The sequence below is a fragment of the Triturus cristatus genome, chromosome 11 (assembly GCF_964204655.1).
Source record: "Triturus cristatus chromosome 11, aTriCri1.1, whole genome shotgun sequence".
In the NCBI taxonomy this organism is placed as follows: domain Eukaryota; kingdom Metazoa; phylum Chordata; class Amphibia; order Caudata; family Salamandridae; genus Triturus; species Triturus cristatus.
In genome coordinates, this window is record NC_140594.1 from 830376280 (window position 1) to 830400020 (window position 23741).

A 23741-nucleotide genomic window follows, 5' to 3' on the forward strand; every position below is an offset into this window, starting at 1 on the left:
TGACTTGCAGGTCCGCATACCTTGGTGCTCGGAGAGCAATTACAGGGGCGGCACGCAGTTGGTCGGTACGGAGGTGAAGGGGCTCCGGGTCCTCAGATAGTGTGTCTCTGACCATGACCAAGCCAAAAGGAACCCCCGCTGTGGTGCAGACAAATAAGTTGGATAAGTAGGCTGTTCCACACCAGCTTGTGCACAAAGAAGGGGCGACGGGGAAAAAATCATCAGGAGAGGAGCCGTCCCTTGGGTCAATTATGTCAGCGATCCAGTCCAAGGGCGTGACCTTAGAAACCAAAATCGATAAGGTCACCACTGAAATGAACTTGATGAGGGCTGACATGCAGAAAACCTCAGAGAGAGTGCCAGCGACGGAAGAAAATGTAGGGGAGCTCCAGTCTCCGACGCGCAAGCTGGAGGAACGTGTTCAGAAACTATCACATCAACATAAGCTGATGGTTCTGATGCTAGATGACCAAGAAGGAAAGGCCTGCCGCAACAACATTACGGTGGTGGGAGTACCTGAAGAGGCAGAAGGCCAGTGCATGGATCTTTTTATCGAAGACTTTATCCAGAATCATCTCAAGCCCAAGGGGCTATCTACTTTATGCACTGTGGAGAGTGCGCACAGGGCACTGATCCCAGAGCCGAAGTCCGGGGTGCCTCCTCGGACGATCATTGTGCGTGTCCTTAATTTTAGAGACCAGGATGCTATTTTACTGGTGGCCCGAAAACGTGGAGACCTACCCTTTGAGAGCTCGACAGTGAGGTTTTTCCCGGACTTCACGTTGAGAGTGCAGCAGCAGAGGCGCGCTTTTGATGGGGTGAAACGAGCCCTTCAAGAGAAGGGGATACAATATATGATGTTTTTTCTGGCCAAACTCAAAGTCATAGACAATGACAAGTCCCTGTTCTTTTCATCACCTGCGGAGGTGCAACAGTGGCTGGATGGGGGCTCTCATCGGCCTCCCAATCGTCGCACTGAAGGGCACTTGTGAGAGAGTCGCTTCCGTAATCTGAAACCTCCACCTCGATGCAGAGTGGGGGAAAGGTCTGTATCCCGATCCAGAAGCTCCCGGTCTGGAAGCTCGGTGAGTAAAGCACGATCTCCTGGGAAGTAAGACTCAGGACTGTCTGCTGAGTATTGCAGTATACTTGTGGTGATTTCAGGTATTGTCTTTCATGCCTGCCACTGGAGCTCAGGTTCCTGCGGGGTAGAAGATTGGGACACGTCCGGATGGGACTATGAGTGGTGTGTTCCGGTGCTATGAAGTGTTGAGGGTTGGGGCGGGAGGCCCGGGAGGGTGCACCATTAAGTGGTGGTGTCAGACAGCCCTACTCTAATTTTTGGTTGCTTGGGATGACAGGTGCTCTGCTATTGTGGATATGGGTAGTTCTAGACCTACGAGGAAGGGTTGCAGGGTGGGTGGATATCGTTCGGGGTTCTTCTTTTTTTATTTATGGTTATTTGTTTGGTTCTTGCTTCAGATGTAATGCTGCAATACATGTGTCAGATGACAATCCTATGCGGGGTGGGTTCCTATGTGCATGGGGGGGCTCTCTACTTGCTGGGTGAAGGGGGTGTTGGTGTTGACTGACTACATGACTACACGACTTGGTAAAAAACTGACCATCCTATCCTGGAATGTTAATGGCCTGGGGGACAAAATTAAACGGACTATGGTCCTTCAGTATCTGCACAGGCACTCCCCTGATATAGTCCTACTTCAGGAGACGCACCTCTGGGGAAATAAGTACTTGTCCCTTAATAGGAATAGTTACACACTACAGGTCCACGCTGGTTTTACGTGCGAATCCAGGGGAGCGGCTATTCTCATAAAAAATGTGATCCCTCTAGTGTGACCCATTGGGCCTCTATGCGGCTCTGTCAGGTACTTGGGAGGGGCAGGTGGTAAACATATGCTCAGTGTAAATTCCCCCGAGACTGCACGAAATCATCTTTCCTGACATTAGCCAGTTGTTGTTAGATTTCCCACCTGGACTATTGCTCTTGGGAGGGGATATGAATGATACTATTATGCCTGAGATTGATCAGGAGACTATCCCCTCTGGGGCAAAGGGGCCCGTCCGTTGTTTTCCTTCACATGAGCTCCGGTACTGGTGGCTCTTTGGCGATGCCACAATCCCAGCACTAAACAAAACACTCATATTTCTGCAGCACGTGGCAGTGGGGGTCGGCTGGACTATATTTTTACACTGACTACTGCTGCGGGGTTCTTTAGAGTTGGGTGCCTTAAGGTAAGAGGTATCTCCGACCATTCGCCAGTAGAGGTGCAACTACATGGACCAGTCTGTGATTGGTCTCTTCCCCCAAGATTAGACCCATTTATGTTTCGGGACCAGGAATTTCGAGAGCTCTTCGAAGACTGCACAGACTTATACTTTGCTGAAAATGTGGGTTCCGTTAGCTTCGCCGGTATCCTGTGGGAAGCAAACAAGGTGGTGGCAAGGGATTTTGTGCAGGCCTCATGCGGGGCTCAACGCAAAGAAAAACAAAGTCAATGCGAAGAACTTGAACAGGAAATACTTGCATTGGAGCGCACCCTAACTGTAACTACCGGGGAGGTCAGTGGGCTCACGCTCTCCCTCAAACTTAAGGAACGGTCCTTACAGGACCTTGCAGACAACCCGGCTCGGGCACACACAATTGCTACACAGAGTAGAGTGTATGATCTGGGTGATAAAGCCAACAAATTAATTGCTTGGCTGGAACACAGGGACAGGAGTCGTAATTGGGTGTCTGAGATTCGGTCTGACGAAGGGAAGCTGGGTGGTACGGGCAGCCCATACGGAACTTTTTGCCAAATATTTTGAAAACATTTATCAGTCTCAAACTGCACAGGGGAGCCGGAATGCAATGAATTTCTGAGGGACATTTCTCTTCTGTCTTTAGGCTTCGAAGACAGGGAGGCGCTTGATTCTCACTTGGAGGAAGTAGAGAATGCCATGAGAAATTTGCAATCAGGAAAGGCAGCGGGTCCGAACGGGCTCCCCACCGAAATGTTTAAATGTGTGGTGGGCAAGCTGGCTCCGTAAATGCTTGAAATGTTTAAGGAGGAGTCCAAAGTGGGGCAACTTCCGGAAGATATGAGAATGGCAACTATTGTAGTTCTTCTTATAAAAGGAAAGCCACATGACCTCTGCAGCTCCTACAGACCCATATTCCTCTTAAATTTCGAAGCTAAGGTCTTAGCCAAAATTATCGCGAGCCAGGCTAGGCCCGGTTTTGCAGTCCTTGATTCACCCAGATCAATCGGGATTTATGCCCCATAGGAGTATGAGGTTAAGCCTGAGACATTTATATGGAGTCATGTATATGACTTGAAGGCAGCTATATGTACCAGCCCCCCTCCTCTCTCTAGACGCGAGGATGGCGTTCGATAGCATCGAATGGATGTATCTTTTTGCTGTGCTGGGGAAGGTGGACATCAGCCCGAGGCTGCAACAGTGGATCTGGTTGTTATACATTGCCTGATGGCCAGAGTTAACAGGATTATCTCCAGAGCCTTTGCATTGAATAGGGGGACACAACAGGGATGTCCTCTGTCCCCGATGCTCTTCGCGCTGGCACTCGAGCCTTTGACAGCATGGATTAGGGAGGACCCAGCGGTGTGGGGGATCGACTTCGGGGGGGCTGGAAAGAGCGCATCTCTCTATACGCGGATGATATCCTTCTTTACGCACACCGGCCCGACAGACAATCCATCGGCATTCATATAATACGATCCTTTGGTTCCTACTCTGGCTACTGTATCACCTGGGAAAGTCTCTGGTGTTCTCCTTAGTCGCAGACCCTCTGATTCTGATGCCTGCATGTTCGGAGATGGGACTCTAGGAAAAATTCAAATACTTGGGCATTTGGATAACTAAGAATGAAGCGGAGTTTACACAACTGAGCCTTCAGTGGCAGCTTTCCAGGTTGCGTGAAGATGCTATGCACTGGAGGGGGCTCCCTATTTCCCTTATGGGATGGGCAGTCCTCTTTAAGATGATGGCCCTCCCGCGCTTATTGCACGTCGTTCAAAACACTCCTTATTGCAACCAAGACTCTATATTTCATACGATTGACTCCGAGTTACGTCGGTTATTGTGGGTGGGGGGCAGTCCCAGGATTGCGCTTAAGAAACTGCAGAGGGGGGTGTACGAAGGTAGGCTTGCAGTTCCAGACCTCAGAAAATACTACTTGGCTGCCCATGTGATCAACGGCAATAGTTGGACCTTCTCCCCAGTTGAGGAACCGGCCTAGAGAGTGGACAGATGGGCTCTGGGATCGAGCAGTCATTTGGGAGAATTATATTGTAAGGGTGGAGGCTCAGCACATCTGCCACCACATACTAAAACGGTTGTTGATATTTGGCACAGAGCTACTAGGGTGACGGGGTGGGAACGGAAACTCACCGAACAGACCCCGCTATGGGAAGGGGACTTACTGACAGAAGTTTAGAGGCTGCAGGGGTTCCGGAGGTGGAGCCTCATAGGCATTGACATGCTCGGGGACGTCTGGAGAGGTGGCAAAATGGTAACCTTCAATAGTCTGCGAGAGGGCTTCCAAATGAGTGAAGGTGAATTCCTTCTATACCGTCAGTTGCGCTCGGCACTTCACTGCCACGTGAAAGAAGGGACTGTGCTCCCAGTGTAGTGTAGTTCCTATAGTACCCCTGCAGGACCTGCGCTTTTGGATAACATACACTGTGGGTCTGGTGGTAGACTGTTTCTGTGCACCCCAACACGTATGTTAGCCTTGTTTGCATTAGCTAGCTCACAGTGCCACTAGAATCTCCTTTCATCAGAGAGTTTAGTTTTTGGCAACCTCAGAACATAACAAAACCTGATTCCTCAGACTCGTGGAAACAATATACCACTTTTCACCCAGTCACTCATTCTTGCTCATTTGGTCTCAGAGAGTTACACAGAAGAAACAGTTGAGCATGTTTACAATGAGAATTTATTGCACCGTTGTTCTTCCAGTGTAAAATATATGTGATGGTACAACTGTTACACAGTAGTAGAGATATAGGATCAGCAGTACAGTGAGTAAAAAGAAATAGTACAGTTCTACCATTTTGCAATAGTCATGAACATATACATGAATATAAAATACATTTATAAAATAAAACGCATACTCCTACGATGCCTGTCTAGATGTACCTAAGTGTACCTAGCATGTGAGTAGGTGCGAAAGAGCTAATAAGCCTAGGAGCAAAGAGTCCCGCAGGAACTTAGTCGAACCCCATTACCTGAATAATGAGAGTGTGGGACTTCGTCCTGGTCTCGAGTTGGACACCCCGCAAGGGATGTGTAGACCACTGTCAGCTAGAGCGACTGCATGCAGGAGCCTCAGCGTCTCTGGTCAGTATGTTGGCCTTGAACTCTTGGTTCCCTCCAACTACTGATAGCAAGAGGTGCTGTATTTATACAGAGTCCCTTTTTCCCTTGTGCGTCTGTTAGCCATTGTTTAGTATGAGGATGACGTATGGGATAAACCTTGTGCATAGATAGGAGGAAGGTGAAGTATACCCCCTGGGTAGTATACTCATAAATTATTCATATGTGCTGAGGATGACGTCCGAGAGTATTGATTGGGAAAAAACCTCCCTCTGCATGGAACTAGGTGAAAGGTTTAGGCCACAAAAGGCTTTCAATCCTTATAAGGCATTCTGTCCCTATAAGGCGTTCTGTCCTTATTAGGTGTTTTTGTCCTCATAAGGCATTATGTCCCTAAAAGACTCGTTCATGTGAAATGTAGGGGAGATGATGTAGGTGAAAGGGTACGATGTTCCCTGGACCTATATCAGAGTACCTATATCAAACATAACACCAGAATACTTCACATTAGAGGATAGGCTTCTCTTGGACCCCATGATCCAGAAGGCGGTGTCACTAACGTACAAGAAATTGGTTGACAATACCCCTGAATGTCTAGGTCCATTGCGGGAGGCCTGGGAAACAGATGTGGGTCTGCTAGAGGATGATGACTGGGCGGAGGCCCTCCAGTGTCCTAGGGAAATAGCCATCAGTGCACGATTTCGACTTGTCCAGCTCCGCATTCTCCACAGATCATATGCCTCAAGAATGGTACAGGTCCATATTAGGGCGGGGGGGTGCTGAAGACTGCATCAGGGTGTGTGGTCAGAGGGGGTCTTTCTTTCATATTTTGTGGTCCTGTTTCAAGATTCAGAAATACTGGAGGGGCGTCGCACGTGTGATGGAGGCAGTAACAGATGCGCAGGTACCGCTGGAGGCCAGATGGCATATCCTCGGCATCACGGGAGAGATCAAATGGCTGAAATGGAAAAAATTATGGCTGGCCCTGGCAGGGGGGGGTTGCTAAGAGGAACATTGCAAGAGCATCAGGGCACCAGAACCGCCAACAGTGGCTGCATAAGCTCTGTGATATGGACTGGTGTCATAACGTGGAGCAGGTGGTGCACCAAGTGGGAGAAAATATGGGGGCCATGGATGTTATATAGGGGTCTGTAATGAGGCTAGTGTGATACACTGACTGGTTTACTCGGTGGGCTGGGAGACGTACTCCAAGAGGTACTGCTGGGCTCCGCGCACAATTTCAATATGGATTATGTGTTGTAATGCCTGAGAATTGTCATTTCTGATATATGTTTTCTATATATACACTGTAAATGTGTATTCCTGAAGCTTGTTTGGTTCAATAAAAAGAATTTTAAAAAAATAAAAACAATACCCACTACTGTTTCCCTCCCCCCTAAATCTTGCGGCTAATCATGGATCTAGAGGGCCTCTCTGTACCTGGCTTCTAACAGGTCAATGAAGAGACTGGTGAATCTCTTATAAAACTCCAGGGGGAAACCACTGGGGCCAAGGATTTTCCCAGATGCCGTGGTGCAAATTAAGGCATATATATTTCTTTTGTCGATATGGGTAGATTCAGTGATTCCCTGTCTGCCCTCTGTAGCGAGGGTAATGGCAGGTCACAAATAACAGTCTTTTTCAGCAGCGGGAATGCAGAGACAACTATAGAGTCTACTGAAATAGTCTGCAAACACCTCTGCAACTGTGGTGGATGTTGTGACCAGAGTATTAGAGGAGTTACGGATACCAGCAACTATACTGTTCTCCATGTCATTGTTAGCTAGCCAATTGATGTGTTTGCCAGTCACAACCTCCATGTCTTATAGATGGTGTTGTGAAGAGACCAGCTTGTGTTTGGCCATTCAAAGTAACTTTCTTCTAGGAGGGGAGAGTTCTATTTTCCATCATCACCCTTGTTTTCCTTCCCAGCAACTCCAGCACACCCCAAGCCCCCATCTCCTCAGCCCCACTAGAGTCTGTGGTGGCAGCACCCGTGCCTGTGACCACCTTCTGACATCTTGATCCCAGCCATCTCCCTCACCAGCTCTTGGGTTGGAGATACTTTGGTGTCATCTCTATTGCAGATCATCCAGCGTCTCTGTCTCCAATTCTGGTTAATTGCAGGAGCCCCCAGATATCACCTGCTCTTTTACCCAGCCCCAAGCACTCTCTGGGTATTTTGAAGGAATGTGCTTTCCTTTAGTGTATAACTTTCAGCTTTGCGGGGTAGAGCAACAAATGCTGGAGTTTGAGGGCTCTTAGCTTTGTTTTCACCTCCCGAAAGGACCTGCACCGCTGCACCATTGTGATATTGCTGGTGGAAATTTTGATCTATAGGTGTTGCACATCACTACCATCTGAAGTATTGTGTCCATTTCTGCATAGTTCAGTACTCTTACAATCATTGGGTGAGGGGGAGCCCCTGGGAGGGCTTTGGCACTTGGGCACAGTGTGCAAGTTTAAGGATAAAACATGGAGAAAGGACATGAGGAGCAATCAAGGATTTAAACCAGTCCTACAGGACTGCTTAGTGGGAGACCTCCTGTCCCTCAGTCATTTCTAGCATTCTAACATTGTTCCAATGGGACCAGGCCTCTGCGTCTTCCACTTGAAGGTCTAGCTGTGCATTCATTTGTTTAAGTTTGTAAAAGCTTGCCATAGATAAAGCTGTTCCTCAGCTGAAAAAAAGCGTTCATTAGCCTCCTTGGTACGATTTTACAGGTTGCGCAGATCCTGGCTCAACGGAGGTATCTTCACTGTTAAAAAGCTATTTTGTCCTCTTGCCTTGTCCGGGTGGCCAGTATGCCTTGTAGTATAATTTCAGGTGAAGCCATCTCAGAAAAAGGCCTCTAAGCCTCTGAGACTTAGAGGGGCTCATTTTACTGGCCACTGTTGCTGCACTGGAGGGCCTTGTGAACTTGTCTTTCAGGACCCGTTGACCAGTTTCGGAGTCTTGCTCATGACCCTTGTGACCAGGCAGGTAAAGCTACTGCCCCGCCCCCTTCCACTCGCAAAGGGGACAGTTCCTCTCAATTCCATCTCTACAGATATCTCCTCAGATCAACACCCAGCACCACATATGGGTAGGAGGATTAGCCCTGCTATCAAATAAACAACAGAAAAGTGGGAGGTTCTGATGCAACTGTGTCCGATCCAACCAACCCTGTCTCTTCACTGCTAGCTATAGGTGAAGCTCAAAGCTTCTATTCCCCATGAATAAGGCACAGTTGATCAGAGGTCTATGTGAGAGAGTAAGGTGTCCCTACACATTTGGGGTACCCAAGGCCAAGTGTTCTTGTGGCCTTCCTTTCCTGAGAATGGCCGGGAGGGAGCTGAGTGTCCCACAGGAGAAGAAGGGAGGGAACAAATGCCCCACGCCTACCTACGGCAGTTCACTATGGGCTCAATCACCTCCACCGCTTGTGGTAGTGTTATTTGTCCTTCAGTGTCAGGTACGAGGAGTGTCTCCTACAGCTGTCTTTGTGGATTCTGGAGGAGTTAGATTTACAATTCCCACTCCAATCTAAACAGCAGTAGGGAAAATGATGGACTTCGGAGGAGTTAGAATTATTATTCTCACTACAGTCTAAGCAAGAGTAGCTAAAGCGTTGGATTACAGAGAGGTTAGATTTGCTATTCCCAGTCTGTTCTAAGCAACAGTAGGAAAGTTTTGGACTCAAGACAGATTAGATTTACTGTACCCACTACAATCTACGCAACAGTAGGGAAAATGTTGGACTCCAGATGTGTTCATTTACTATTTACACTTTAGTGTAGCCAACAGTTTAGAAAATATAGGACTTTGGAGGAACTACAAATAACATTCCACCTCCTAATCAATTTGTACAAAGTATGAAAATACATAAAATCATTAAAACTGGAATTCACGTTATAAATATAAAAATAATATATTACATTATTACATATTATATAGTACAAAAAAATGAATAAGTACATAATATTTACTTTTAAAAAGTACATACATTTAAATAAAATGTACTTTCCTACCACAAAACAAGGAAACTCAAATACTAAATACTTTAACAAAAACTAAAATTTCAATACAAAAATACATTTTGCAAACATTGTAAATAACGCACTTAACTTAATTAAATTAGTACATAAAACAAAATGTACATTTCCCCCAAAAAATTTTTAATTATCAGCCAATTAATTTAATGAAAACTATAATTTAAATACCTTCCCACCCTATTGCTCTATGAAACCAACAACCCACTAATAAAATATACATTGCTAACAATAATGTAAACTTTTAAATAAACGGTAACTGAAAAAATTGTAGTACAATTGCAAATTAAAGCAATATACATAATTAATAATCAATTACATAATTATTTAAAAATTGCTCATGAATTGGCATTAAAATCTAAATTATTTATACTTTAATTAATTTCACACCTTTTTCCCCTATAAACCCAACAACCCACTACAAAAATATAAATTACCAACAAAAATAAAAATATTTAAAGATACTGCGCAATTAAAAACATATTCCAACAATTACGAAATGAATAACAAAAAATATGATAATTATTAAACAATGAAAATGTATTGGTATTAATGTAAAATGATTTGTTAGTTAAAAAGAATCCCACCCTATTTCCCAACCAATAACCAACAACTCACTACAACTATATACTATATACTATAACTCCGATCACATGGTCAGACCACCATTTGCTTGCCTTCCAACATAAAACAACACTAAGCGACTCACCTAAAACCACCTTACATGCAGCCACCTATCGACCGTGGAACAAACTCAATTTGGAACACTTAGAAACACAACTAACATATAGTACAGATCTGGAAACAATAAATTCTGTTCAAAATCTATATGAGTGGCTACAGGAAGCTTTTGATATCCCGATACCACTCAACACCACACAACAGAACAAAAAAAAAACAAGCACCTTTGAGAACTACAGAGATAAAAGACATAAAACTACAAATTAGAAAGCTGCAACGTGCCTGGCTCAAAACAAAAATGAAACAAGACAAACTTCACCTACAGAAAATTAACAGATTATACAAGTCAGCTATCAAAAAAGCAAAGAAAAGGTACTATTCAGACATATTTTAAAATGCTAAATGTGCAAATAAAGAATTCTATAAAATACTCCATGAATTTTGTAAACCAAATTGCCTAGAAGGAACTCATCCAATTACTCAAGATTTCACAGACAAACTGGCAAATCATTACATGGAGAAAGCAGACACGTTGGACTCATACCTAAAACAAAGACAAAGCACCAGCACTAACCCTTTAACAAAACAGCAATCCAAGAATACTCTAACTCAGCCTCTCCGTTCCTTCCAACACATTTCACACAATGGATTTATGGACCTGGTCAAAGCAAGCAGGCCTGCCGGCAGCCCTTCTGACCCATGTCCACCGCAAACTATCAAGACAATTCTTCTAACAACCTCTGCTGCCACTCCAGTAAGAAGAATCATCAACGATCCCTTAACTACCGGAATATTTCTAGAAGAACTCAAAAGGTCATACATACGCCCTTTACTGAAGAAAACAAACCTGGACTCGCTGAACCCTGACAACTACAGACCCAATACAAATGGACTTTTCCTGGGCAAACTGATAGAAAGAGCAGTGTTTGTCCAGATGGTACAATTCATTGAAGACAATGTCATACTTTCAGACTTCCAAACAGGATTCCATCCGGGAATAGGCACAGAATCTGCCCTCCTTGTCATCTAGGATGACCTGAAGAACACAGTTGACCGCAACGGGGTCACTGCGCTATTCCTCTTGGACCTCTCGGCTGCCTTTGACATGGTTGACCATGACACTCTGGTACAAAGACTCTATGAAGCCGGCATAGAGGGGACTGCTTTAGACTGGATCACATCCTACCTTCGAAACAGAACTAATGTCATCCATACCCCACCTTTCTCGTCCAAACCGTACTCCACAAAAGCTGGGGTCCCTCAAGGCTCTTTCATCTCGAACATCCTTTCAAACATCTAAATTAAGTCATTACCGGTACTGATCAATCAATTTAACCTGACAGACTATAAATATGCAGATGACCCACAAATACTCCTTCAACTGGAATGACACAAAGACATTGGAAACTCGCCAATCTTCAGTTGTCTCAGAGCCGTGGATCAATGGATGACTTGGAGCCATCTCAAATTTAATTGCTTCCAAAAAGGAAATACTCACGTGAGGCGATTGCCGCCTGGCCTGATGAACTGAGATCACCGTCTAAAGTATGGAAGGAAGTAAGTAACCTCAAAATGACCATGGACTCCAAGCTATCGATGAATGCCCAAGTGAACAAACTAGCAAGATCAAGCTTTGTTACAATAAAAACTCTGCGACGAATCTTCCCCCATTTGGGATTTCCACACAAGGTCCAACAATATTTTGTGACATAATATTCCAACTATGGACCTGATTCACAAACAGCCCCTTGCACTTGTGGCGGACGCCCAGCAGTCTTGGGGGTTCCCCACACTCAGGAAGGATTCTCCGCAATGAACATTGTCATTGCAGAGATTCCACCCCAAGAGCGGAGACTCCCACACGACTGCGGGGCCTCCACCACGAGTGCAGCGGCCCTTTTTGAATCAGACCCTGTGTTGCTGAGGTGTTCTTCTATACATCCGCTTATTTTATATGGCATGCGCTTGGTGGGTTTTACAAATTGTGTTGTATGCTGGTGTGTGTTGATAGTATTAGGGACTGCTGCTGTGGACACACAGATATCCATCTCGGAGGTTATTGTGCACATTGAGGGATGAAGGAGATGCATTTTATCTGGTTAGTGAAAAGACAGTTGAAACATCCAACTAACTGTGCTGTGTTGCTTTTTATTCAGAGTTCTACCTAATGTGCTCTGTTGATGATTAGGTGTGTTGAGTGTTCTTTAGGAGCCATAATGACCATTTAAAAGCACATCTGAGCTATGGTGGCTTTGTCCATCTTCTTTTCTAAGGGGGCCGTTGCAACATCCTCTGGAGCACTAAAAAGGAATAATCTGATAATTGACATACAAGAGGAAACAGAACAAATAGGAATAATATAAGCAAAGAAGCAGCAGTTACTAAGAGAGGCATGTCATAAGCCCCCCCCAACATGATGCAGGGAAGGGGAGTTACCACTAGTAAGTTAAATGAGTGTTTTATTCTCATACCAATGAAAATATACACAAAGTAAAACACACGCGGCATGGTGGGCATGGGCAGGGAAAATAAGAGTGTTGCTTTATCCTTAATAGAGCAGGATAACCGCCACTGTGATACACTGGTCCTTTGGCTGAGAGGCAGGTGTTAATACTGGTTGAGCCAACAGAGGGTAAGTCTGCGTAAACCTGCATTTCCCTGAATCTAAACAGATCAGGAGGACTGCTAGTTTCACAGGGTAAGAGCAAAGCCAATACACAGTGGTCCTCTGCCCCACCCAATTTTAAATAAGGCCCTTAAAGCCAAATGAGCAAGAGCCTTTATTTCTAACATTAAATTGGCGGGGGCCCTAATGACCTGAACGGAGAAGGAAAAGATGGTGGAGTTGATAAAATTCTATAAGAACCTTTATGGTGTTTCAAAGTCTGACTCTGAAGATCTGGAAGATTTTCTGTATAAGACAGAATTCCCATTGCTCTTTATAGCATACTGACTAACATTTTGTAGAACTTACATCAATAAAAGTTACTTCCACTTTTAAGAGTCGCCTGAAGAGCAACAAATCTTTAGGCCAATAAATTCAGTAGTATGTTGATATAAAATACAGAAGTCTATTAATGAGTGACTATAAGTATTAAACAACTCATTCCTCGAAACTAAAGTGGTCACTTGGTTTTTAAAGAGGCAAACATAACCCCGAATACAAAAAGAGGTAAGCCCCAACAAGGGTGACTTTTTATTGCCCAATAACACTTTCAATGTGAATTTAAAGTTATTCACTGCTATTCTGGCTCCAAGACTGATTTCCCACTTGATTCACCCTGATCAGTTTCAATTAATACCAGACAGCTTAACTTAATATAAAACCCAAATATATTATCAACTAATAAAAATAATGAAAAAAGATTCAATTGGACATTTCTTTCAGTCCCTCAGCAAGAATTCTAGCAAATGGTGTTGGATCAGATAATATAGTATGAGGAAGAAGAGCCCACCAGTCCTGCTCTCTCTTACTGTCATTATTGTTCATATCCACGCTAGAACCTTTGGCAGTCATGACCAGGAACAGTGAGTTGAGTAGGGGAGAGTAGACTTTGGGAATGATTCACATAAAAATCATCAAATGTGATCATTTAACTCTATACCAGTAGGAATGAGGATTCTGGATGGATGTTACAGTGTCTGCAAATATTGAGCAATCCAAAATGTGCAACTTGGCTATGATGGAAGGCTTGCATGCAAAAGTGAGCAACTATTACCTTTCAAATGGGCAAAAATAAAAACGCCTCTCTGACTCGGGTGGGCAGATGGCGAAGAAGTGAGTTAATTCATCAACTTTAGTTGGTAGACTAGTGGATATGCCTATTTGCTTCCGTTTCCAGCTTGTGCGAGAGAGCCCTGGTCCCCAATGCAGCTGTGACTCTGCCCTGCAGTGGGGGGCTGTGGCATTAGCATAAGCCCGCAGCCCCACCGCAATATCAGCCACAGACAGCAAAAGACCTGCCTGCAGAATTCGGCCCCGCTGGCACAGAAACGCAGAGACCAAAGACCAACCCTGCAGCGCCACTTTGAGCATGTGGCCACCTAAAACCAGCTGGTTGCCCTGGTAGAAACGAGGTGATGAGGTGAGCAGCAGAGTCGGGTTTGGGGGCTAGTTTTGGGTTTGTGTCTGTGGCAGGAGAGTGCGGGGGAGACATGCTGCCAGGGCTGCCAGAATGGTGCTTGAGGCACAAGAAGAGATACAATTGGAAACCGCAGTAGTAGCAGCCTCAGCAGGGGACCGGTGGTTTATCCGCCCCAGATCTTGGTTGAGCCATGAAACTGTACAGGCTGCCCGACTAGGTTCTGGGAGCATCTTGCAGTGCCTAATACCTCACCCCAATTCTGGAATAAGGGGTTGGAGGCCAAGGGAGGTCAAGGGAGGCAACTAACAAAGGCTGTTGGAAGACCCCATATATATTGACACTTGAAAAGCGCTTAATTTTTTGCCCTCAACCCCCGTGTGGGGTACCCTAGCATGCTCGTCCCCCGTGAACTTTCTTGGCTGTGCAACACAAAGGAGGGGTGAGGCGGTGCTGGTTGCAGGACCAGAAGAGTGCTGGAACATTTGCCCTTTTCCAGGCCTGCAGACACAGTAGGCCAGTAGCGCAGCATTGACAAGGTTCTGGTGTAGGTTCTGGAACAGTTCCTGCTTGGCTGGAGATTGCATGTTGGGAGAACCTAGGCCACGGGCCTACTAGGGGGTGCGAAGGCTGCCGGTTTTAGGTCGATGCAACTTGTTCCTCTAGGGAGCCTGCAACCTGCGGGCACACTGCTCCACCCCACCCCTGGCTTCATTATTGTGGACCTTTTACATTAAAACATAAGAAGAAGAAGGAGGAAGGCAGAAAGCCAGACAGGAGGTCCAGCAGAAAAGATATTTCCACCTCTACTGATAACCTGGTAGGCAGCATCTTGCCAATACCAGTACTTACTTCTGCTTCTCCCATCGCTTCCATCTCTCTCTTGTGTGGGGACATGATCATAGTCTGCGTAGATTTGGGGGCCTCAAGCTAAGCAGTCTAAGCTCATGGAATCCCTTCCAGTGAATTTCCTAGTCTCTAGCTGGTGACAGTACTGCAGCTCCATGTAGTCCTTCCTGATGCACACTATACAACATTGACTATCTCTGACCAGGTTCACACATCAGCCACAGACCACTTGGGTGGCAATTTTGCATTTTGGGACACTGCTTTTGATCATCCTCTTTCTATCCCACTGGAAGCAGAGGCTGAGACTTTGGGAGATTTTACCAGGAGCAAAAGATCAACTTCATTGTTAGCTCTGTTAACAAGACTACTAATCTCCTCAATACACAACAGGAGACTGTTCTATTAATACAAAGCCCATTTGATCAATTAACAGATAGCAACAATACCACATGGAATTTTGCCTGCCATCCGGTCCTCTCCACCCCACTAAGTTCAATAAGTTCAACTTATTGACTAATATACCTTTAACTACTAGCGCAGCCAAGGGTATGACCAGCCACACCCCCGCAGATGAGAACCTGGCTTTTATGAAATAGCATATCAGAGGGAAAATTAGGAACTAGATAAATACTTTGAGCGTTCTTTTGTGATACTCTGTCTCCTGGAACCATGGCCCAATCATATCAACAGTTTTAAAACATTACATCTAGCAGTTATGCCTTCTCCTTGTGGCCGCGCCTGTGGGGGGGGTTGTCGATTTACATCTCGGCCATGGTCAATGACAAACCCTTCCTTTATACAGCTAATGCACCATTTTACCAGATTCTTGGACTTGAATTTGTGTCTGGCTCATGGTTGGGCATCGTTAACTTTTTGAACAACATTCCTAAAGCAGACATAGGTTGTTTTTTGTAAAAACTGGATTCTGTTCTGGACTCTCTTAAACCAAAAGGCAGTAAGGAGTTGCGCTTGTTGTGGGGGGCAACTTTAATGCTCATCTTTGCACCTCTGTGTATCGAAATGCCTCTGATTTTATGGCTGCTGATGGGAATCCTATGTTTCATTTTTTTCATGATATGCTTGGTAATAATATTGATCATCTGATGATAAAATATAATATGTGTTTTGCCAGTGAATATAGCATTATGATGTTTTTTCCCCCTGACATCTTTGTTCGTAAGGGTGAGGTCTCTGGGTATGATGCTATTTATTGTCTTCCAATCTAGTTGATATGATAGGTGATCATCTGTTACACAAAGCTTCGCTATGAGCGTCCACTTTCCCCAAAGCCTAATTGTAGATATCACTAACTGGCATATGGGGATTTGTTCCACCAGAAGGGTCACAGGTATTTCCGCTCAAAAGAAAAAGGTACCAATATATAGTGGGAGTTTGTTAATGCTGACATATTTATGTCCCAGCTGGTCAAGGGAAACTGTGGTTGATTTGACCTTTTTCTAGATGCAGAGGCTGATGAGGCTAATATAAAGAGTGTGCTTATTTCCCTATCAGGGGACATTATGGGAGCATTATGTAGGCCAGCACACGGGGTTCAGAGAAGAGAAGGGGATGGTTTGACACAGCATGCTCTAGATCCCATAAAGAGTTAATGGCATCTCTTCATAAACAACCCAGGTCTGCTCAGAAGTTGCTTGTTGTAGCCTATATGAGGGCAATTGCAGAAAGGAAAAATTAACTTAAATTAAAGGCTTGGGAAGATCTACAGGAAGCTAGCCTCAAGACCCACCAGGAGGCTTTTTGGAGTATTATAAACCAACCGTTACTTAAAAGTCCAGAAGAACCCATGATCGGATCTGCTATATGGTCATGAATGGGCTACTTTTTTTGGGGGGGTCTACTACATCAGCGAAGGAGTGGGAGGTGAAAGGGATTCTTCATGTGCAGCAAAGTTCAATTTTCTCCCCAAGTTCTGCCCCTTCCTGGAAGATGTGATGGAGGCCATAAGATCTAGCCCTAGCAGAAATGCTCCTTGTCCTGACAGGGTCCCTCTTGATTTTTTCAAGAGTAATCTTGACTTGTGGACCCCCTTGCTAACCAACGTCTTCAGGGTGGTAAGCTGTTCTGTTAAAATGTAATCATGGTCTGACTCGCTAATTGTCCTGATCTTTAAGCAAGGGAATCGAGAGGACCCTAAGCTGTTTCGTCCTTTCTCTCTCCTGGACTCCATGGTAAAGGTTCTGTCCTACTCTCTTGCCTTGAGACATGGGCCGAGGAGACCAGTACCTTCTTGGATATTCAAAATGGGTTCAGGAGAGGGATAGGGACAGAAGATCAATGTTTCAATCTTTCCCTCCTACTGGGGAAATACACAGTTGCTAAGCACAGCTCCTTGTACTTGAGTTCTTTGGATCTTTCCAGTGCCTTTGATTCTGTATCCCACATCAAAATGTGGGACATAATGGAAGACCTGGGCATTAACAGACCTATTATTAACACCATCATGGAAATGTATAGCTGCTCAAAAGCTGTAGTCAGGTTTAGGTTGGGTGGAGAGTGTTTTGAGATGTTTGGTGTAAGCAGGGGTGTCAGGCAAGGGTTGGGCCTTGCACCTTTCCTCCTCGCCCTTTATATTAACCATCTGGCGAGAGAGCTAGTGTAAAGGTGTGGAGACATGCCCTAGATTGGACAGCATCCTATACCAGCTTTTTTGTATACTGATGATGCTGCCCTCGTGGCAGCACTCCTGTTGCATTGCTGCACTCCAAGATGCCTTCAGCTCCTTCATGGAGGGGCTAGACGTGAGGATTAATACAGTTAAGTCCTTCATAATTCCTGTGGATATAAGAGTATCTTGAAACCAACCTTCAAGCTTCACGCTAGCCCTGTCAAATACACTGACAACTTTAGCTATTTAGTGATAACTTTCAATCTCAGAGGCTCATGGCTTCTCCAACTGGAAGTTAGAAACAATCAATTAGCAAGGAGTATTAATGACCTTTTTTTCCTGTGCTGCCATATTAATTAAAAGACCGTTTGCTCATATTCTGGCCATTTATTGGGCAAAATGTATTAGAATGATAACCTACAGTGTAGGGGTAGGGGTCTGGGGTATAAAAGTGGCACTCGCCTTCCAGGTAACAGAAAACAATGTACTTTCTGCTTAATGGCCATCCTACCATCTACCACTACTTTGATCTGTCATTGGAAGCTATGGCTTTTAAACCGTGAGGACATTTTAAGGACACGCCCAATAATTCTGTGTCATAGGGTCTGGCCCAATGAGGCTCTATCTTTAAATAGAATGATAATTGAGCATTGTTTGCCTCTGACCTAGGGACTAGAGATTCCCTGGCTGGAGGGGTATTAGGGAAATGGCTGTGGCCCTGGGCAGATGGGACTTGTTTGAGGACCCATGCACAATTTTAATTTCTGTGGGTAAAAAGACACTTAGGACATGTACTATACCTATTGTGAAGATAAGAGGTGGGTAGAGGCAACTGAGTCCTCCTCTGTTACCTCATAAATGCGGTTCAATAGACTCAGAAACATTCGGTCATTTTTGTTAAATGATGCACGTTACTTCCAGCACTTTATCCTACTCAGGTTTCGATTTAGCTAATTTCATAGGCTAGTTACCTTTCCTTGGTGTAATGATTGGTCACATGATCTTTTACCAGGTCAGAAATCCGCACATAGCACTTTACATTAAGCGTTTTTTACACCTTCTACTCTAACTGCAGAACCCACGTTTTAAAGCCCTATTGATCAAATATTCTCTCCGTCATTGCACAGAAGCACTGCAATTTTTGCAATACCTGGCCTCAGAGTAAATTAAGGAAGTTATTGAATTTAACTGATATTGACTCAGGCTTTAGAGGGACTGTTTAATGCTAACTTTCTGATAATGATGGAAACATTGAGGAAGGATCTTACACACTGGAGATTCTTATATATTTGATGGTTTCAAATAGTAGCTGTTCTAAATTGAATATTTTACCAAGGCTACTGTATCTTTCCTCGGCTAGTTCCATAGCCATACCACCTGCAGTACTGAAGAACATTCAATTACTGTGTGGAGATGTTGTAAGGGATTGGAAAGGGGCTCAAGATTGATGGTGATTACTAGAGACAGTGTCATACTGCTTGTAGCAAGTGAGGTAAAACTTTGCATTTGTCAGACACCTAAATGTGTCGATGGTGTGAGTGATTCCCTGCACCCCCTTAGGAGATGTTGGCCTATAGTCCAGCTAGCTCACAGTGCATCATCCGAGCCCCTAACCTTGCAGGGTAACAAATGTGCGTGCAATCTCAGAACATGACAACCCTGATCCCCCAAGGATTTTATGGTAACAGATCTAAAACATTTTCGTTTGGATTCTCGTGCATACCAGAGAAGTACCCAAAAAACATTCAGCAAGGCTTTACAATATATATTGCAGCATTGTGATTCTTGCATAATATCAGCTGCAATTATGAGTAGAATGAAGCAGATTAGCGTAATTAGCATTACAAAACAGTGAACATTTTCGCCATTGTGCTGAGAGTGTGTCTATATGTAGGCATATAAGTACTGTGTATATGTGTACTCCTAACAAGCGCTCCCTAACTTAGACTTGCCTAGGGTGGGTCATCTGCGAAATCCCTGCAGGGTGAACTAACTCCCTGTTACCTGTGGGTAAGTGTCATCAAGCTGTCTGTCTTGGTGTAGAGCTGGACATCCCTCGTTTTGGAATGCAGGAATCAGCCGAGCTGGAATTCCTATATGTGGTAACCCCTGCAGTGTCAGCTGAGTGCTCCTCTGCCAAGGAAGTGATTGTGTATTTATAACAAATGAGCCCACGTGGCCATGTTGCAACCCCTGTTTGGGCCACAGTTGTTTATTCGGGCCACAGTTGTTTATTCTAATTGGACAGCAGTGTCGCCAACTGGACAAATAACAAATATGACATTTGTGGAGTGAACTTTATCCCTCCTACTAAATGTTCAAGGTGTCATGATAATGTACCAACGAAGTAGAAATGTAAGCAATGCAGATTCAGAGAATATTATGCTGCACTGACATGCATTCAAATGTATGTCAAAGGTCATGATGTGTAAATGAGAAGGCAACTTAAGAAACGTGAGCATGTAAATTGCGGTGTTTCTGCTAGGCCTATTCTGACCTCGTGACAACAGAAACAGATAGAAGATGTCTTGATACACCTGTATTCAGGAATTAGACAGTTGAGAGTGGTTTTGAATTGTCGTTTCTAACATCAAAAAAACACTAGGGTGCCCATACTATGCGTACATATGCCTTACTCTTGTGGTTCTTCTGACTAGACCCGCCCAACATGTAAATGGGTGCATTTTGTGTCATTTCACTTAATGTTCCTGAGAAAGCAGAATACAAAATTTCACACAACTACCCCTGATTTACTATTGAATTCCGGGAGTAAGCAAGGAGTAGTTCAGACTTACTCCTGGCTTGCTTCTAGAATTCAGGAGTAAGCCAAGAGTACAAAATAAAAATTCACTGCAAAATCTTTGTGAATCAGGCTTATTGTGCATGTGTTTCTGGCAGCCCCAGATAGACCTACTTGTGATCTCAAATCAGAGGTTAAGGGTGGGCAGCCTGAAGAATGTGTATACGAGCAATGTAGTGAGACCATTTCTTGAGGTTCGACAGGCCTTCCTCTGGGATTTGGACAGGGTGTAAGGGGAGGTAAAAACCTCTTGGCATCTCTGTAGGCAATTACCTCCAGCTCAGCATCATCCTGGGGTGACCAAAACGATGAGTAAAACCTATATTCCATGCAAGGGAGACATTTATGTCCATTGAAGAGAAAAATTGCAATAATCTGTTAAACTCCATTCTGTGGTTCATTTTGCGGTTTGCTTAGTTATTGGAAAGAAACCCCCATATTAGCACGTCGTTGAGTCGCTCCTGCAGAAGCCTTTGAAAAGGCTTTCCCCTCTGAAGCCATTCTGGTAAAAGAGGCTAAAATGTAAAGAGTCATCTTTACAGAAACGACGGGCTGGTAATGGTTAACATAAGCACGGTTTCTGCACCTGCATTGGTGCTCCAACATTGCTATTCAAAGGCACAAGTAAGTGCTCTTCCTGCAAATGCTGCTGTGCTAGAATTTAGTAACAAATAGATTACCTATCTTCACTTGTCATCCTTTGATTAATTGCTATCGCCCTAGACGTCAGTCCCGTGCTCTCCATGCCACTGGAGTCCAGCTATCCTGGCCGAAGAGGGGTGAAACCCCGAAACCGGTCCTAGGATGCCTGTTTCCAGTCCAGGGAGGACCTGGCCTGACAGTTCGGGCTGAACTGTTCCCATAGGGCACAGGGTCAAGACTGATTTGCATATGGCTGGGTCCAAACTGGAATGGCATGGTGAGCAAAAAAATGATGGATTTGGGCCCAGATCTCTGTACTGGGGTAAATGTATGACATTGTTCTGCATTCTGTCCATCAATAGGGAAGAGGAGTTGGCCTAACGGTTAGGGCGCTCGACCTCGGACCTGGGGGAACTGGGTGCGAGTCTCGGTAATTCTCGGTAAATCTCCTGTGATTCTGGGTAAATCACTTCATCTCCCCGTGCCAAACCAAAAAAAAAAAAAATGAATGTGTGTTCTCATGTAAGGTATCTGGTGCTATGTAGCCTAACGTAACTGGTGCTATGTAAAGCGCTCTGATACCTGATTGGATTCGGGTCAAGTTCGCGCTATGTAAAACACTGCTTAATAGTTCTTTTTGTATCCAATAGCCTGAGCACAGAAGTCTTTTGTTAAAGTGGGCAGGATTGGGTGTTACTCCCTTGGTCACATTTACATGTATGAATACATTTGACTTCAGAATCATCATATTATTATAAATCCACCAAATCGTTTGGGATATGCTTTAATGATGAATAACTTAGCTCGATTGTAATATATTAAAATGCCACTTGATTAATTTTGTCATGTGAATAGGCTTTTGTAGTTCAGGTAAACAGCAGTGTGCTAACATGTTCGGAGGCATTCAAATAAAATTATTGTAAACTTATTTCTAGTGATTTTGGGGCATATGTATCAAACGATTTTGTATTCGCAAACGCTGCGAATCGCAAAAAAACAGCGTTTGCGAATACAAAATCGCAAAAGGAGATGTATGAGGCATTTCAGCCTCGCAATCTTAAGGAATCGCTAAATTTGCGATTTCTTAAGTTTGCGTAAGCATTTAAGAAATCGCAAATTGTGATTTCTTAAATTCAATGTAACACGCACCTAAGTTGTGCGATTCCTCCTTAAGAAATCGCAAATTACCACCAACTCCAAATTGGTGGTAAATTGCGATTTCTTTGAAATATGCACTTTTTTGCATATTTCAAAGTGCCATGTGGTGCACATACATGCCCTTAGGGCATGTATGTGCGCCATATGTGCACACATGCTGATTTCAGGGGTGCATCAGGGTGTCATCATGACACCCTTGCACCTTTGAAAATATTCTCAATTTGCGATTAGCAAATAGCGAATCGCAAATTGAGAAGGACTTCCCATTCATTGCGATGGGCCTTCTGGCCAATAGGAATGAAGGGAAGGTATTCCTTAATTGCGATTTCGCAATTTGCTAATCGCAATTAAGGAATTTTAAGAAATCGCAAAAGTTGTGCGATTTTTTAAGTACATCCCGTTTTGCAATTCTCAAATAGCGATTCTCAAAAAATCGCTTTTGAGAATCGCAAATGGAGATGTTGATACATATGCCCCTTTATCTTTAAAAGTGCCATGTTTCAAAATGTACACAGAGGAAGAAAACATGTCACACACAAGATTTGTTCCGAACTCAGCAGTGTATGTGTCACCATGTTAGCAGTTATGATCGAAGTTAAATACTCTTTTTCAATATTTTCGTACTGTCCTGATTAGAAATTGATTGCTTATGAGCGTGCCTACGGTGGGACAAGTGATTAAGGGCCGAATAAGAGGACAGGTGTTTAAGACACTGTTTACGGCCTGTTTAATCAATGTGGCAAACAGCAATATCTTCAGTAAGCAGGTCCGAGTGCAGTGGGCCCTCTCTGATCATTGAAGGAGTGATTGATACTAGAATATAGGCAACACTGCTATCGTTGCTGTGTTCTTAGTCTGGACATATATTTGCCACCGGTGCTAAATCTGTGCCAGAGGTAGCAAGTGGTAGGCATGAGCACTTTTTTTGTGGTATGGATACTTTTTTTTATATAATCAGATGTTGATCCAGGGCAACTGACTGAAAGGCAAGAAATGGAGTAAGAACTAAAGAGGACTAGAAAAAAGAAAACAGTGGCAAAGATAGAAAACAATGTATGAAAAAGCACCTGCTAAAGTATAAAAAAACACCTGCAAAAGTGAAGTTGAGATAGGAACAATAGGGTTTTGGAAGAACAACTCACCAGGTGAAATAAAGACTAAGCAGCCTTGGTATTTAGCCACACTGGCATTTGTGAGTGATGGTGGTGGGCTCCTATTAACATTTTGGAGCCCCTCCTCTTATTCTTTTTTGTGTGCATATTAGGTACTGCTGGAGGTGCTGGCAGTTATGTGGGCTTTGTCTTCACTTATTTGCAAAGCTCTTTAGCATGAATTAGAGCTTGGTTGAACAATCCTCTTATCTGTTGTTAAACTGTTGTCAAAGTGCTAAATCTGGGTTGTGTCCTCAATCATACTATCCTTTTGATGGAGAAAATAACACTTTAGATTTTTCTTCTATGTTTTGCACTTTCTCCACAATTGAAGGATTTTAAATTACTGCCAACTCTGCATTAGGCTGTTAAAAAAATAG